This window comes from Thamnophis elegans, unplaced genomic scaffold (genome assembly GCF_009769535.1).
Source record: "Thamnophis elegans isolate rThaEle1 unplaced genomic scaffold, rThaEle1.pri scaffold_119_arrow_ctg1, whole genome shotgun sequence".
Classification (NCBI taxonomy): Eukaryota; Metazoa; Chordata; class Lepidosauria; order Squamata; family Colubridae; genus Thamnophis; species Thamnophis elegans.
The window spans coordinates 36,391-48,520 of record NW_022473590.1 but is presented as its reverse complement, the minus strand read 5'-3'; positions in this window follow the sequence as shown (position 1 = coordinate 48,520).

The window sequence follows — 12,130 nt, the reverse complement described above, 5'->3', positions numbered from 1 at the left end:
AGCTAGAGACATTGTCAGGACAATTGCTGTTAATTCAGCAGAGGCAGAAAGGGGGTTCTCAAAAATGAACCTCATATGTTCAGAGCAAAGAACAAGCCTAATTATTCCAAACATCAGTAACCTGACGGTGATAAGTGTTGTTGGCATACCTGTTGAGAGATGGGACCCAATTCCTACAGTGAAAGTTTGGCTCAGCGTGCACCACCACATGGCTGATGATCCACACATAAAGGCGAAGAAAGCTGCAACAGAGGAATCTGGAAGCCTAAGAACAGTATGGAGATATCAACAACCAGAAAAGCAATAAGACAAGTAAGTGCTTGAGTGTATCTCTTTCATTGTGTTATTCTTATGAAAGGTGTAAGTGCCAGCAATTAAGGCGTTTCTTTCTGTGCCTCTTCTTTGTGCAGGTTTTCTGAGCCAAGCAAAGCCAATCAACCTCAACCTAAATGTAATACGGTGGTGTGCAGAAGACCGGCAAGCCAGCGATGCTTCCCCTGTAAGTACCTGTCTTTATTGCTGGGTGTGGTGTGCTCTGTGTTGTGTTCCTCCTTGAGATAGTGAAGTGCCAGCAATTAAGGCGTTGCTTTCTGTGTCTCTCCTTTGTGCAGGTTTTTGGAGCAAGATGGTGAAGCGGTGGTGCAGAAGACGCAAAAAAGGAGAGTAATTTTCCTTTTCTATTATTTTGTGTGCTGGTTTCATCCCAATGCAGTGCATGCAATTAAAGTCTTGCTTGCTTTTGTGTCTTTCCTTTGTGCAGGTTTTTGGAGCAAGATGGTGAGGCGGTGGTGCAGAAGACACAAAAAAGGAGAGTAATTTTCCTTCTCTATTATTTTGTATGCTGGTTTCATCCCAATGCAGTGCATGCAATTAAAGTCTTGCTTTCTGTGTCTCTTCTTTGTGCAGCCCATTCATTGGAGTCTGTGATTCTGAAGACTGGCAAGAACAGGCATCTTCCATCTGTAAGTAGCTCTTTTATTGTTTTTGTACTTATTTTAATCTTATTGTAGTTCATCCATTGGGGAAAGAATTCAGTGACATCGTCTTGGCCACTCCCATCCGGTCACATGGGTGGCAAGCCACTCCCATCCGGTCACATGGGCGGCAAGCCACTCCCATCCGGTCACATGGGCAGCAAGCCACTCCCACAAAGGAGGCCACGCCCACAGAGTAGGTTTGAACAATTTTTGAAACCCACCCCTGGGGTGGTAATATGAAGAATCAGAGAATCTACAGTGATGGTGCCTTTAACTGGCAACAGAAGACTCTTAGGTCAGTTTTATGATTCCACATAGGTATTAGTCTGGTAACTGGCACCAAAGTTTTCCCCTCTTCTAATTTTACTTTTTCTTTCATTTTTATCTTTTAATTTAAATTGGTTGTTTTATTGGTTTTTATATATTTTGATTGTCTTATTGTGTATGCCACTCAGAGACACGATGGGAGATGGGTGGCTATATAAATGTGATTAAGTAAATAATTTCATCTTTTTCTATTTTCTTTTCCTGGCACCATGGCAATAGAAGTATGTGATGGGAGAGGAAAAATATGACCTGGTCCTTCCTTCCTTGCCCCTTACTCTCTAGTCTTAAGGACCAGATGAAACAAGAAGAAGCCTTATCTCCATCTTTCAGTCAAAGTGTTGCTTTTTCTGATTTATTTCCCATCCAAGAAGAAAGTCCAGGAGACAGCTGTTCAGCTAAAAGCCCCCATTACTGGTCCTCCCTTCATTCTTCCATGGAATGTATCCCTCATTCCAAGGTTTAGCTGGTCCCTCATTGTTTAGTCACTGGGGATTAGTATTTGTACCAAAGGGATGTTATTAGTAAAATTGTTTGGAAGAACCAGAGAGCACCTGTAGGAGTTATCAGCTAAAAAAGGGCTTTTCCCGCTTTCTTTCCATGGAGAAAGGAAATCTGAAGAAGTATGTGTATGTATGTGTGTGCTGAAAAGATATTTCTGGTTTCCATCCCATGAGGTGTGTCAATATTTGCATTCCAACTGTACCACAAGAAGAAATAATCCGTAAATGTGGAATGTTCAATTCCTCACACAGCCATAGTTAAAATGGCCATAACAATGCAAAGCAGTTGTTACTACCACTCATATACATATTTACTGTGATATCTGTGTTAGCCTATCCATGAATGAAAAGTAGTGTCCAAAGTACTAATTAGCATAATTATGCAAATTCTGATAATTGATGCAGCCTTAGGATATAAATAAAATTTTGGATACAGCTTTGCATTTGATGAAACTAAAACTGTTCTGTTCTTCTGGACTTTCAAAATGGCTTAGTCCAGATGTAGGAAGCCTAATATACTATCATTCTTATGTTCAAAAATTCAGTGAAATACAAAATATGTACTCCTAATGTGTGCATATGGAATCTTAAACTATTTGATGGGACATACCTATACTCAGTTATATTATTGATAATTACAAGTATAGGCAAGCATAATTTGCCATGTTAGTAACATCTAACCAAGGAACAATAAAACAAATATTTGCCCAGCAACTGGGAGTCAATTGTTTTTCTTTCCAGACAAGCTTAAAACACATTTCTGAGATCAATACAATATCAATACCCCTCGTAGAGATGTGCCCAGAAGGTTTTCAGGTGCTCCATCAGCCGAGAGCCCAGGGAAGGGGTGGAGGTGTGGCTATTGTTATCCGAGAGTCTCTAGTAGGTCGTACGATCCCTGCTCCGGAGCTTGTCGGGTGTGAGTCCCTGCTGGTGAAGTTGGACCTCAAGGGTCAAGTGGGTTTGCTGTTAATGTACCTGCCTCCCAACAGCATTGCAGCAGCCCTCCCCTCGCTCCTCGAGTCGGTAGAGCTGGCAATTGAGTTCCCCAGGCTTATGGTTCTGGGGGATTTCAATTTGCCTTCGCTCGGTGAACACTCTGATGGAGCGCAGGAGTTCATGGCTTCCATGACAGCCATGGGCTTGACCCAGGTAATTCGGGGCCCAACCCACTCAGCGGGTCACACGCTCGACCTCGTATTTCTCTCAGAGCAGTGGACTTGTGATCTTGGTCTGAGGGGTAGTGAGATCATACCCCTGTCGTGGTCAGACCACTGCCTACTGAGGCTTGACTTTCGGAGACCAAACCTCCACTGTAGGGAGGAGGAACCGACCAGGTGGTTCTGCCCCAGGCGACTTATGGACCCCTTGAGGTTCCAGACGGAGCTTGGGGTTATTCCTGATACTCTCGCCCACAGTCCGGTGGAGACTCTGGTTGCTGCCTGGAACTCGGCAGCGTCGGAGTCTCTTGACCGGATTGCGCCATTACGGCCGCTCTGAGGCAGTGGATCCAGGAGGCCTCCTTGGTTTACTGAGGAACTCTGGGAGAGGAAGCGCCGGAAGAGACGCCTAGAGCACCTATGGAGGTCCAACAAATCCGAATCGAGCCGAGCACTTCTAACATCATGCATCAAGGAATACATCAGGGCAATTAGGACGGCGAAAAGAGCTTATATTGCCACCTTGATCGCCTCCGCTGAGTCGCACCCAGCCGCCCTGTTTAGGATAACCTGTTCCCTCCTAAACAGGAGGGACACGGGGGATCCCCTGCAGGGTAGGGCTGAGGACTACGTCCAGTTCTTAGCGGACAAAGTTGCTCGGTTTCGGTCAGAGTTGGACTCCGATTCTGCAGATCCAGCCGAGGCACAAGGGGATAATCTGGTAGACCACCCCTGGGTTGAGTTTCAGGATGTTGCCCCTGGGGACGTGGACAAGGCCATGAGAGCTGTGAGTGCCTCCACATGTGTACTGGACCCGTGCCCCTCCTGGCTGGTTGCTAACAGCAGGGAGGTGACACGGGGCTGGATCCAGGCGGTTGTTACCGCCTCCCTTTGGGAGGGGGTCTTTCCCCCCGCACTTAAAGCGGCAGTGGTGAGACCCCTCCTGAAGAAACCATCTTTGAATCCAACCGTTCTTAACAATTATCGTCCAGTCTCCAACCTCCCCTATGTGGGGAAGGTTGTTGAGAAGGTGGTGGCCTTTCAGCTCCAGCGGTCCTTGGAGGAAGCTAGCTATCTTGACCCATTCCAGTCCGGCTTCAGGCCTGGCTACAGCACAGAAACCGCTTTGGTCGCATTGACCGATGACCTCTGGAGAGCCAGGGATGGAGGCTACGCCTCCATCCTGGTTCTCCTTGACCTCCCAGCGGCTTTCGATACCATTGACCATGGTATCCTTCTGCGACGACTGCGGGAGGTGGGGGTGGGAGGCACTGTTTTGCGGTGGTTCTCCTCTTACCTCTTGGACAGGTCGCAGTCAGTGTTAGTTGGCGGGCAGAGATCGACCCCTAGGCCCCTAACATATGGGGTGCTGCAGGGTTCGGTCCTGTCCCCCCTACTTTTCAACATCTACATGAAACCGCTGGGCGAGATCATTCGGCGGCACGGGATAAAATACCACCAGTATGCGGACAATACACAGTTGTATCTGTCCGCCCCGTGCCAACTCAATGAAGTGGTAGAAGTGATGAACCAGGGACTTGAAGCTGTTAGGGACTGGATGAGGGCTAACAAACTCGTGCTCAACCCGGATAAGACCGAGTGGCTGTTGTGTTTTCCTCCCAAAAATTCGACCAGTGTTCCATCGCTCAGGCTTGGGGGTCAAACACTACACCCCTCAGATAGGGTCCGCAACTTGGGAGTCCTCCTGGACCCACAGCTGACTTTCAAACATCATTTGTCAGCTGTGACCAGGGGGGCATTTGCCCAGGTTCACCTGGTGCACCAGTGGCGCCCCTACCTGAACCGGGAGGCTCTCACAACAGTCACTCGTGCCCTTGTGACCTCTAGGCTGGAGTACTGCAATGTGCTCTACATGGGGCTGCCCTTGAAGAGTATTCGGCGACTTCAGCTAGTCCAGAATGTGGCCGCGCGAGCAATTGTGGGTGCACCTCGCTTCACCCACATAACACCTATCCTCCACGAGCTGCACTGGCTACCTGTCGATCTCTGGGTACGCTTCAAGGTGCTACTTGTCACCCATAAAGCCCTTCATGGTAGTGGATCTGGGTACTTGAGAGACCGCCTACTGCCAATTACCTCCACGCGACCTATCAGATCTCATCGATTAGGCCTCCTCCGAGTTCCATCTGCCGGTCAATGTCGACTGGCAACCACGCGGAGGAGAGCCTTCTCGGTGGCAGCTCCAACCCTGTGGAACGATCTCCCTGGGGAGATTCGTACCCTTACCACCCTCCAGACCTTCCGCACAGCCCTTAGAATCTGGCTATCCCGTCAGGCCTGGGGTTAAGACTGTAACCCGCCCGAATGGTATGAATGTTGTGTTTTAATTATGTATTGTCTTATATGTTAAAGTTTGTCTTCCTCCCCCCCCCCTTTTAAGTTGTGAGCCGCCCTGAGTCCCCCCAGGGAAAAGGGCGGCATATAAATAAACTTTAACCTAACCTAACCTTTATTTTGGATAAAATTCAGGATAAAATCTAACATGTAAACAAAACTAGACCTTGCTTTAAAGAAAGGATGCAGAGAGATTTTACTGAGAAAAGATTGATGCACAGAACCAATAAAGATTAAATTATATTAACAAGTTTTAGTTAACAATAGCAAGGGTGGAGGTCAGAAACTAGTAAACCAAATGCAACCTGACATTCAGGTGGGATAAAAGGTAGTATAAATAATGATGTATATCTGTGAAAATAGAAGACAAGGGTTGACAAGAGAAGAAGGATTTGGAAGATCTTTGGTTTGGAGAAAATATTTTTCGTATGGAATCTAGAGTTCTGTTTTGTGCAAGTGGAGAGGGGAGAAGTAGATTTTTTTAAATATATTCCTAGGGATCCATATTATAATGTTGGTTGCAGAATAATTCAGTATTAAAAAAACTATAAGCTTTAAAAAGTTTTGATAACCTTTTATAAGTCTATAGAGATTCTCAGTCATCCAGGTTGTCCCAAAGGTTGTTTTTTTTTCAGGAGGCAATTGGACTTTCTTGTGTTTTCTTTGAAGGCATTCAAAGAATGCCTTCCTCATACAAGAAGCTTCTTCAGCTTTAGAATAAAGTTGGAAGAGACCTTAGAGGTCTTCTAGTCCAACCCTCTGCTTAGGCAGGAAAACCTATAACATTTCAGACAAATGGCTATCCAATCTCTTCTTAAAAATTTCCAGTGTTGGAGCATTTACAACTTCTGGAGGCAAATTGTTCCACTGATTAATTGTTCTGTCAGGAAATTTCTCCTTAGTTCTAGGTTGCTTCTCTCCTTGAGGTTTCCACCTATTGCTTCTTGTACTGCATTCAGATGCTTTAGAGAATAACTTGACACTCTCTTCTTTGTGGCAGCTTCTGAGATATTGGAACACTGCTATCATGTCATCCCTAGTCCTTTTTTTCATCAAACTAGACCAGTGGTTCCCAACATGGGGCCTATGTCCAACAGGGAGGGAATTAGATTTTTGTGGGGGCAATTTGAACCTTGTTCAAACTACGTTAATGGCCTTTTAGGCTTCCTCCATGTGAGGAAGGAGGGCCATCAGGGGGGCATCATGATTTTAGAGATGCTTAGGTGGGGCATTGCCAAAAAAAGGTTGGGAACCACTGAACTAGACATACCCAATTCCAGCAACCTTTCTTTATATGTTTTCGCCTCCAGTCCCCTAATCAAGTTTGTTGCAACTTTGTTCCTTTGACTGGATAGTGGGAATGGAAGGATTTATATTCCTTGCAGACAGCTGGTCATTTGCATTATTTTAGTGAGGCATTGATGCCAGCATAAAATAATGCAAATGACCAACTGTCTGCAAGGAATATAAATCCTTCCATTCTTCACCATCCAGTCAGAGCTGAAGAACCTTCTTGGATGAGAAGCAAAACATCTTCAAAGAAAAAACAAGAAAGTCCAGTTGCCTCCTGAAAAAATACCTTTGGGTTAAGCTTTTATGACTTTTTACACCAGAATTGAGAGGTTTAGGTCTTATTGATTTGGTTAAAGATAAGAAATGGTATGCGGGATGAAACAATATCCACTGGTAACCTTATAGCGGATAAAATGTTACTAAATTTGTTTATACGTGTGATTAAGGTTAAAAGTCACTCCGTTATGCAATTCCTTTTTTTTTTCTGCTTTTGCTTTTCCTGTGCAATTTATTCCTTTTTCTATTTTTTCTAAGTTTAGTTTGTATTAGTTTTTACTATTGCAATTAAAATATATTTAGAAAGAGAAAAAAACTATAAACATAAGTATTATTTGGTTGTGATTTTGCAATCATGTTGGAGTTTAATGAATATAGCTATTTTATTTAATTGTTTCTTAGCTATTTGATACAGAGGTTGCATAAATCACAGAATCCCATTACATTATGGGAATCTATCACAGATTCTACAAATGGCAAGAGATATTGGACTGAACTATTTCTGGAAGGATACAGGATGATGAAATGAAATGTCACAATAAAATTTAGTTAAATGTATTTAAATTTTGAGTATTATGTATAAGACAAAGTAATAATAGCTATAGCCAAATAAATGATTAAAAATGATAATAAAGCATTTACATATACTAGATAGATAATATGAAATTTTATACAAACTGTAAGTGAGGATGATGGAGAGGATGTTGAAAAACCTTTTTATAAAAGATAAATAATTCTATATAGAATAGAATATAAAGATGTAATATCATTGGATGATTTCAGGATGATGTAATGAAATGCCATAATATAAATTTACTTCAAATTTAACATGTTTCATATAAAAAGGATGTAATAATAGCTATGCTTAATGGATGTTTAACAACTATAACAATTTGTATACATGTGTATTGAATTGATGATACTAATAATAGAAAAAACATGGAATTGAAAATTATTAGAGAATGTTATCAATGTTAAAATAATGATTTAGAATAGGATATAAAAATTCTTTATTATTGGATATATTGAAGATGATATAATGAATCATTATACTATAAATGGATATATATTCAGAATACCTTGTTTAAAATGGAGAAACACTAGTGATAAGGAAACAAATGAAGTATAATAATAATGTATACAAAGATATTTGATTGACAATATATGAATTATGATAAAACTCAAGTGATGACTATGGAAAAGATGCAGAAAGACCTTGTAACCAATCAACATACTGTATGCAGATGAAGATGTTTTTATGTTATATGTCTTGTGTGTTTGTGTTTGTTTGAAAATAAAAATTGTATTAAAAAAAATTAGGGCATGGCCATGTAGATCTCCAAGGGTTATTACCAAGACAAAAATGTCAGCTACTTTTCATTTATTTAATTACATATTAATTTAAATAAAATGTAACTAATTCATACAGTTAAATCATGCTTACTTTTTTGTCTTCTCATGAATAATCTCTCCAACGTAACATTTAAAGGCAAAGAGTGGCTCTTAACCAAGTAATATTTGGTTCCTTGCCTTATAGCAAGACATCAATAGATGTTAATAAAATCAAATGTTAGTATTTCATAAATTCAAATATTTGTTTAAAAATTATTCATTTTAGCTAAAAAGCAATTCATATTTCTTAGAATTCCTCATTTCAATAATGTTTACAAAACAGCATGTATCACCTGCATTTAATTCTTGTTACTTTTTAATAATAAGCTAAGCATGAATTCATTACTTTCTCACTGTTATATCCTTAAAAACATTTATATGAGATCAGTTTGCCCTGACAATTTAAGTTTTTTTTTTTTTTTGGTAAAGTTTTATCTATGCATTTACTCAAATCTTTGTACATCCCCCTCTCCCTTCATCGGCTGTCTTCACTGTGTTTTGTTCTTGACATGTCAAGAAGTCCCCCCCCACAAGCTGAGACACAAATTCCAATCTAAATCAGTAGGACTCAGAAACATCTAATGATGAAAATGAGCATATTTACATGTGATAGCTCTGAGTCAAGATGACATTGCTTATCTTAGGAGTGTAAAATACAAATGTAGTTATGCCAAAGGTTCTTGACAGTTTGATGCTTGTACATTATGAAAGATAGAGTTGTGGTGGGGCAGTGGTTAGAATGCAGTATTTCAGACTTTACTTACTACCAGGAATTTGATTCTGACTGGCTCAAGATTGACTCAGGCTTCCATCCTCCTGAAGTTGATAAAATGTGGATCCTTATTCTTGGGGGGCAATATGCTGACTCTGTAAACTGCTTAGAGAGGAATGTAAAGCACTATGAAGTGGTGTATAAGTCTAAGTGCTATTGCTGTTGTTATTGGTTCCATATTGGTACCAATATTACTCTAGAATTAGGATTTGTTTATTCTAATAATTGTCAAAGCCAGTTCCAGCTCAGAAAAGTTTGAAGAGGAGGAGGAGATTTCTTCAAACTGCCTCAAGCCGATTTGGCTACAGAGGATTTAGAGAAGCTAGAAACACCAGAGAACAATGATCAAGGATTTTATCCCAGCCCTGAGACTAATCGGTAACGACTAGCACATATGTGTGTAGGAACCTTTACATTTAAGATATTAAGATTGAGCAAAGAGGGGAAGAGCCAACGTCGCAACGATATGGACATGCAGTCTTGATGCTCCGAGACCGCAACTGATACTTTTGCCGCTCAGTGGTCCAATTGGACCTAAACCGTCCCGCAGAGACAGTGAACAGGAAGAATACATCTTGCTGATCTCAGGGACATCACAAAGTCCCTGATCGATACAAGAGACATTCTTCAAGCTGGTGACAAAAAATCAAGCCATTAGGCTGATGAAGACGGGGCAGCTCCAAAATGGAAGGATACGGAAAGAGAAAATGTTTCCAGCTGGTGAGGAATTTTTACCGTTTTAAAAGAGTCTGCCTATAATAAACTTAAAGTTAATTTAAATGTGAGAACAGAAGAAATAAGCGGTGGAATTAAGCTTTGAATGTTTTGGACAGTGAGTTATCTTACTTTTTAAATGCTATGTTCATGGATGGAATTTATGCAAGCCTTTTAAAATGAATGGATTAAGTTTTCTTCTTCTATTTTTTTTCTTTTATTATTCTTTGTAACTTACAGACTGAAATTCTTCTTCATTACTGGAGGTGTTTCCCCCATCCCTTCTACTCTAACTCATTCAAGAATCTGACCTTTTTTAAACTTGGAATATAAAAACGATACAAAAGGAAACAAAGTAAATTGTAACAACAGAGGGAAAGAAAAACACTGCTACTCGGAGGCTGGAGGTTTATGTATTGGAAACAAAACACTTTTACTTTCCTCACTGATTATCCTGGCTTGGCACTTCAAGGTCTCACTGCTTGTTTATAGAGAGTGATAAGAAGAAATGCATACAGATGTTCCTTTGAAGTATATCTTTAACCAGAGAAAAGTGAAAATAAAATCTTGTTGTGAATTTATGCTTAACCTTGTAAAAACCTTCCAAGCCAGAGCAGCAGTGTTTGTCAGCTGGAGATAATGGCAGAATTTCAACAGCAGAAAGAAACTTTAAGCCTGCAAAAGATATTCTTAGAAATTCAAAAATTATCAAACACATTTGAGAGGACGGAGAAGAAGTTGTAAGACCTAGAGCATCTAACAGTAAAATATGATGAAGAAGTTGGAGATGTTCATCAAGTGAAAAAGTGGAGGTTAGAATCCTAAAAACTGAAGAGGAAATTGACCATAAAGAAATTAAATCCACTGATATTTATGGTGATTGGTTTGTGTCTGGAAATGGAAAGAGGAATTAAATGGAGGGGAACTCTACCCCAGATGGCAAGATACAGAAGAAGAAAAAACAAAAGAATTTATCGATTTAAAGAGAGAAATTTTATTAGCAACATCATTGATAACACTAATGACAATTAAAGATAAGCTGATTAAGGAAACAGAAGAAGGGCATCAAAATTACATGAGAGATTTTATAAGCAATGAGTTGCTAAGAGGAGTCCATACAAATTTGATTAAGGGCATGATTAGAGGACTGATACGACAAATGGCAGAAGACATGGGACTGTTTTGCTACTGGAAAGATACAAGTTGATAGATGGAAGTGTATAATTTAAAACTAGTTAAACTTAGTGAAATTTAGTGACAACAGATATAGTCAAATGAATAATCAATGATAATAATGTATACATATATATTGTTATGATAAGTAATAATTGGATATGAATATTGAATGTTACCCATGAAAGGAAGATTAGAAATCTTTTTGGTTATATATAAAGGTTAATAAAAAAGAACTAAATTAAAGTTAGTTAAGTTTTGATTATTAGGGGGGGAAATGTTATGATACAGGATACAGTCAAATAAAGGAGGGATAATGATAACAATGTATATATGTGTGTGTGTGTGTGTGTGTGTGTGTGTGTGTTCTGACCCCCCCTTGACAGCTCATTAACAAACGCAGCAGTTCTTCCACCCTCTGCATGGATCAGGTTTACATGAAACACCAAAGCACTTATCCAAGTGTAACAAGCAATAAATCACGATTAATTCAGCAAGCAATGTTGTACAAACCAAGACACTCACGAAGGAACGATGTTGACTCCAGCAACTGGGGCGTGGCAGCATCCTTCCTTTTATCTCCAAACTTCCTCCCACAAGCCCCAGCTGCATACTGAATTTTGTATCCCAAAAAAACTCTCAGCAGAACTGCTGAGTCACAACACTATCCCCCACCGCAGGGCCTTTTCCCCGGGGTCCGATGGTTGGGATGACGTGTCCCCAAGATGACCCGCACCCATTTCCCTTGGTCCCTTTTTCATGAATCCCAAACCTCTGGAGGCATAGCCCTCTTGAATCGGAACTCTTTCAGTATCTGGTGGCCACCATGTTTCCTTCCACCCTTCCTGGCGTCGACACCCCATCCAGGGACATCCACCCTCCACAAGCCCGACTCACCACCCCTCCTACCGTTGGAGGTTGATGGCAGCTCTACCAACTGCGGCCGAGCCTTCACTCCCTGTCTAGGGTACTCCACCCTCTGCAAGGCCGACCCACCAACCCCCTTTCCGTCAGAGGTTGACGGCTGCTCTATCGACTTTGGCAGAGCCTTAGCTTCCTGTTTAGGGTCCTCCACCCTCTGCAAGGCCGACCCACCAACCCACTTTCCGTCGGAGGTTGACAGCTGCTCTACTGACTTAGGCCGAGCCTTAACACCCTGTCCAGGGTCCTCCACCCTCGGCAAGGCCGACC